The sequence below is a fragment of the Eptatretus burgeri genome, chromosome 16, assembly GCF_056783735.1.
Source record: "Eptatretus burgeri isolate ZD-2024b chromosome 16, Ebu_testis_v1, whole genome shotgun sequence".
Lineage (NCBI taxonomy): Eukaryota > Metazoa > Chordata > Myxini > Myxiniformes > Myxinidae > Eptatretus > Eptatretus burgeri.
In genome coordinates this window covers 6,168,959-6,175,276 of record NC_140976.1, presented here as the reverse complement: position 1 = coordinate 6,175,276, position 6,318 = coordinate 6,168,959, and positions in this window count along the sequence as shown.

The window sequence follows — 6,318 nt, the reverse complement described above, 5'->3', positions numbered from 1 at the left end:
TGTTGGTTCATCACCATAAGCTAAGCCAAGCCTCACCCTCACCCACCCCCCCCCCCCAATCCCACTGATCTCTGTACGAACTGGATAGGAGGGGAAGCTCGTTTTTTGAAGTCATTTGTCCACTATCTTTGCTCTCCCAAAACGAATGAATGTGACTGTGAGTAACTAAGGTGAATGCCACTTTCCGATGAAATGTGATTCCTCTTCTCCTTTGATCACGTCCGTTGTGGTCTTTACAACCGTAAGCAGCACACGATGGCATTTCATAAACACGATATTAACGATGCTTTCTTCAACCCGGGAATGGACTAAAGTTGGAATGGAATGGAATGGAATGGAATCAAGTGGGAAAGGAGAGGAATAACCATGTCGGAAGGTGAAATTGTTGGAGGAAATATGCACCTTCAGGTGGATGGAGTGCTTCCATTGGCTTCAGGACCGCCCAACCAATTAACGTTGGGCACCCCATCCCATTACTATAGAGATCAGTGCCCCATCCTCATCCCCATCCCCTTACTCCCACTCAACCACCCCCCCCCCTGTCCCTCTCTCCCCAACTCCTTTCCTCTGATCCAGCATTCAAATTCGTGAGTTCTTAGAATAACCCACGGGGTTCCTCGAAAGGAATAGGCCAATATGTGCCAGTACCATAGCCCAGCCAGCAGCCTCCACTCCACGCAGGTCACGATGTGTGGGTACCAGGGTTGCCTGACGTACCAATCCTCTCAATTTCAAGGTTACATTTCATAAACTTTTTCTCACACTGTTGTGCAATCACACCAATGATGCAAACATCGGAGATTGGGATGAGAACATCATGATGGCCTGCATCCATGCAGTGTAGGCCTATCACTGTATAACATTGTCACAGACCTTTCAACGATAACACAAAAGACTATAATAAGATGACTTCAAGTGTCGAGTTAGGAGTTGAAAAGCTTTAATGAACAGCATAGTCTGGAAGCACCACACCATATCATGCGCTCCAAAACTCTTTTTGCTGAACCTTTTTTCGTAGAATCTCAAAACCAGTTGGAAAGTACAGTATCTGCAGATATATATATATATATATATATATATATATATATATATATATATATATATATATATATATATATATATATATATATATGAAGTTACTTCAGCCCTGTTGACCCTCTGTATTTTGGCTTTGAGGTTGATTTGAAGGTCAAATATGGTCAATACTTCAAAACAACAAAAAGACGTCGTACAGAACATGATACTTGCAAAATCCACCCCCCCTCCTCTCCAAAGGTTGCCATGGATACATCAAATTGTCCATTTCATGAAGATTAAAATTGATCTTAATCAAATCTTAGGTCATCGAATGAAAATTGATTATTTTTCACATTGAAATTGATGATTTTAGAATGTTTGACCTTGAGTTGACCTTTGGCCTTTTGGCCTCAAAAATAGTTGCTTTCCCAATTCAGTGATGGACTTTGCAAATACTGCTCAACCCCCAAGTTAATAGGATGTAAAATGATTATTTTTTAGTTGAAAATTGATGATTTTAGAAGTTTGACCTTGCGTTGACAATTGAACTTTTGACCCCAAAAATAGTTGGTTTCCCAATCCAGTGATGCAATATGCAAATCTTGTTCAAATTTCAAGTCATTCGGATGTAAATTAACGATTTTTGGAAATTTGACCTCAAGATGACCTTTGACTTCAAAATCAATAAGCTTCTCAGTTGAGACTATCTCTACAACTTTGTAAAGTTTCATGATGATCGGTTTATAATTGTGACCTGTAGGTGATAAACAAACAGACAGACAAACATACAGACAAACAAACAGACAGACAGAATAATCGACTGACCAATATACGTGAAAAATATTCGATTTTGCAAGTAATAACATAAAAACGCCAATTTATGGCATACAATGTCTGTTTACCAGTTCCTTTCCATTTGATGATCAGCAATAAAAGACCAGTCAACCTGACTATATCACTGAAGCTCAACCCAATCACATATGCCATCTTGGAATCCAATATAGCTGCCAAATCAAACATACTGATATGATATTGTTTACAGATGTTTTTGATATCGTTTACAGTTCCCAAAACGTGCGAGTGAATTGAATCGAAGGCTTTAATTGCGCTCACCTTCGGTTCTAAAATACATCCCCCTGGAGAAGATATTTAAATGTGACAAATCACACATCTATTTGTTTATGTTATTGGGTAGACCATAACAATGTGAAGTTCAGAATGCCAGAGAGCGTCAAGAGAGCGTCTTTAAAGGTCATATGATTAATCATTAATATAGTTGATGCAACAAGAAGAACAGTCTGGATAATGAAGTTTCTCGTCTGTTCCGCAACACATCAATGGACAGTTAGTGACATCGGTTGTATAGAACGACAAGTCAAATGAGAATCCTGTCCTGTTAGGCCGTACTCTCGTGGGTGTCAAGGTCTGAGGAGAGGGAAAAGGCTGCTACCTGTCTGTCACAACGATGAGGAATGCCACGGCAGAGAGTGGCGTTATCATGAAAGAGATAAATAGGATTTTCCAAAGAGTCAGTGAGATCATTGATGAATATTCAGAATAAGATGGGGCCTAGAACACTGTCTTGGAGCACTCCAGCTTTGACAGGGAGAGGGTAAGAAAGGTTTGCCCTTTCTTTTTTTGAAGTTTTCGAACAATGGGGAGCCTGGAGCACACATCAGCAAGCAGGAGGTAGTCATGTCCATCTAGGTGGAATAAGTCTGCAGCCAGTGTTTGCCGTGGCTTGGTTAGGATTTCGTGTGGGATCATTGTTTCCTTGGATTGTCGATGCTGATGTGTCCGGCAGATGTTGTAGGAGCCGATTCAGTTTTCAATGTTCTCATTCACCTTGGGCTATAACACACAATTGTGTCCCCTAAGCTGGTTTTTAAAAGCCTGGTATTGGTTTAGTCTTTCTGGTTAGGGTGGCTGACTTGGGATCCTAGGGTCCTGACTTTGAGCCCCGTTGGCTGCTGAATTAACACCAGGTGGGGTTGATTCAGCCTGTCATCCTTCTGAGGTCAGCAAAATGAATACCAGTGCACTGGTAATAGGGACACTGCATCAGCGGCATAGCTGCGTCCCAAACCAATGATGCAACCAGCAGTCATAAGGCTGCACGAGAGAGAGAGAGAGAGAGAGAGAGAGAGAGACAGAGACAGAGCTGGGTTTTGAGGATACCGAGGTGGCCCTCATGGAGCTTCCTCAGGATTTAATGTTCTAAACTGGTAGGGATATAGGGATAAGGAGCTGACCCCCCTTCCCGGGGGGTTGTGCTCCACAGCTCATATGATAACAACTGCAACTGTTTGGCATGATTGAATGTTATGTATAACAAATTTGACGAATACATTTTCTGATTGTGACTCCATCGGTGTTGTCCATGTTTCAGATGCTCTTGACCTTTGACTATTAATAAAACAGTACTCTGAACTTCACAGCGTGTGGTCGTCGTACTTACAATGGGATGTAAAGAACAGTGCCCTGTAAAGCACGGCTGTTTTTGAATGTACGGTGATTTTTCTAAAAAAATACCATAATTTTGAGGTTCCAATACGATGTTTCTACTTTTCAGATCAGGCAACCATGGCGGGTACTCACCCCGTCAAGGTAGATAAAACGTCAAAGCATGTCCTTCTTATACCCGATGTTACATGGTCATGCCTTGCTTGTCTGTTCACTTGGATAGTCAATGATAGATGGTCATGCCTTGCTTGTCTATTCACATGGATATTCACTGACAGACAGTCACGCTTTGCTTGTCTATTCACCTGGATACTCAATGACAGTTGGTCATATCTTGCTTGTCTCTTCACCTGGATACTCCATGAGTAGAGCCAGACCATTCATAAATTAAGAAGCCCCACCAAGTCCATCAGAAACGATGAGAACCTTTTGTCCACCTTTATGGAGAGATTATTTTCAGATAATATAAAATAATGAAGTCGAGTAAACGAATTCCACAATCCCTATAGTACAATGACATTTATAATCCACAATGGGATTCTGTGAGAGTATTTCCACGCAGCTTGACCTTTCCACACACTCGGCAGAGAGACGCACAGGTAGACAAAGGAAAGAGACTATCACAGACAAAAGGTAATTTCGTGTTATGTTTGTTTATCAATGCATATTTTGTTGTAGTTCTAAAGTATTATCCTTGTTATTGATGATATTTCTGGCATTTTCGGTTTTGGATTCTCACGTGCCACTCCAGCATCCGTTCCACAGATTGTTCTTGTGATTTGTCTGGAAAGGAAGGATGTGTCATTGTCTCCTGTGTTAACTGGTCTCACACTGTATGCCTGATTGGTAGTACAAGAGATATCCTTACAGGAATGTCAGAACATCTACCCCTTTCCACCCCGAGGTAGAAACCAGCATCATATTGTGAATGTTCTCCATCCATCACATTGCCCTTGTAATCTCGTGATGATGCTTGGAACTGAAGGTCATGTTGAACATAATCTCCAGCTGCCTAGTCCTTGTGACCTTCGGACCCTTTCGTCTCCACTTAAGTATCAGTGCAAGTGTATCGTCCTATTAATCAAGTGACCTACATTAGCACGCATATTGCATTGTGTATTGTTTATTACAATAATTAGGTGTGTCACCACTCAGTTATTTCTTCTTTTGTCAGCAGTTTGGAATTGCTGTTGGAATTCCATTACATTCCCCAATGATTTGCAAACATTCGTGTACTTCACATGCTTGATCCACTGGGTGATACTTGCATGACTTAAAAAAAACAAACAAACATGCAAAACATCCCTATTGTTAGAGTTGCCTTGGAGACTCATTGTTCGTGTGGGTTTCATGCCCTTCTCTTTGCTTTTAAAATGCTTTTTTGTATACGAAGCCGAGGCTCATGTAAGAGCCAAGTTATTTCTTTTTAAATGTTTGTCTTTTATAAAACAGAATATGTTCGTCAAAGAGCTTGCATGTGAATAAGCTTGCAAAGAGCGTCAAAGAGGTGTGAATAAAAAAAAAGGTTGTGAATGAATGAGATCTTGTGCTTAAATATAAGACTTGCAAGCAAATAAAAGAGCTTATGTTGAATAAAAGAGGCTGTAAATGAATGGAATCTTGCGCTCAAATAAAAGAGCTTGCGAGGGAATCAAAGAGCTTGTGAGTGAATAAAGGGTTGTCAATGAATATAGGAGCTTTTGCATGAATAAGAGCTTGCGAGAGAATAAAAGAGCATGTGAGTGAGTAAATGAGCTTGTGCATAAAAAAACAAAAAGAGCTTGCACATGAATAGAAGAGCTTGCGAGTGAATAAAAGAGCCGGCGACTGAATAAAGCTTGAAAGCAAATAAAGAGAGCTGAAGTGAGAATAAAAGGGCTCACATGCTAATATGAGCTCAAAAACAAATGCAAGAGCCTATGAGGTAATAAAAGAGCTTGCGAACGAAAAAAGCTTTTGTTGGAATAAAATAGCTTGTCCGTTAAAAGAAATTGCATCCAGACAAATAAAAGAGCTTGGTAAGCGAATAAAGTTCACTTGAGAATAAATGAGCCAGCTTGAGATTATAGCAGCTTGCTTGCAAATAAATGAGTTTGTATGTGAAGAATACGAATGAAGAAGTAAGTTTGTACTCTTGCAAATGGAAGAGTTTTTACTTGTGAGTGCATGAGCTTCTGAGCAAATAAAATAGTGTGCTTGCAAAGGAAAGAGCTCTCTTTCGATAAAAGAGCTGGCTTGCGAATGAAAAAAAGCTTTTTAAGTGTGAAAAAACATGAGCTTGTGAGTTAATAAAAGTCAGGTTAGGTATGGGAGCATGCACCGAAGCAGCACGTTGCTACGTCCACTTTCCACCGGTACTCCAGGGGCCTCCGTTTGGCCATCCCCCAGGCAGATGCCTGGCCCATCCCATTCTTCTTGAGATGCCGATCAACCTGCTGCAACCACGAGGAACGTGGTCTGCCCATTGGCCTCCTCCACTCACGAGACTTCCTCGCTGAGATAATCTGGTGAGCAGGCTCAGCGTCAGGAAAACGAGCCACATGTCCATACAGCCACATCTGACACTCGTAGACGATGCAGGTAACAAATCTCACTTGAGTCTCTCTCAGCAACCGCTCGTTGGACACAAAGTCTGACCAGCGATAGCCAAGGATTCTCCGAAGAGATCTGATACCAAAAGAATTAAGTCTCTATCTCAGATCCATGGTCAGAGTCCAAGTCTCACATCCATAGAGCGAGACTGGAAGCACCAAGGACCTGAAGACTCAGATTTTCGTCCTCCCACACAGGTACCGGCAGCGCCAAACCCCATGATCCAGTGAATCCATGACTCCCCAG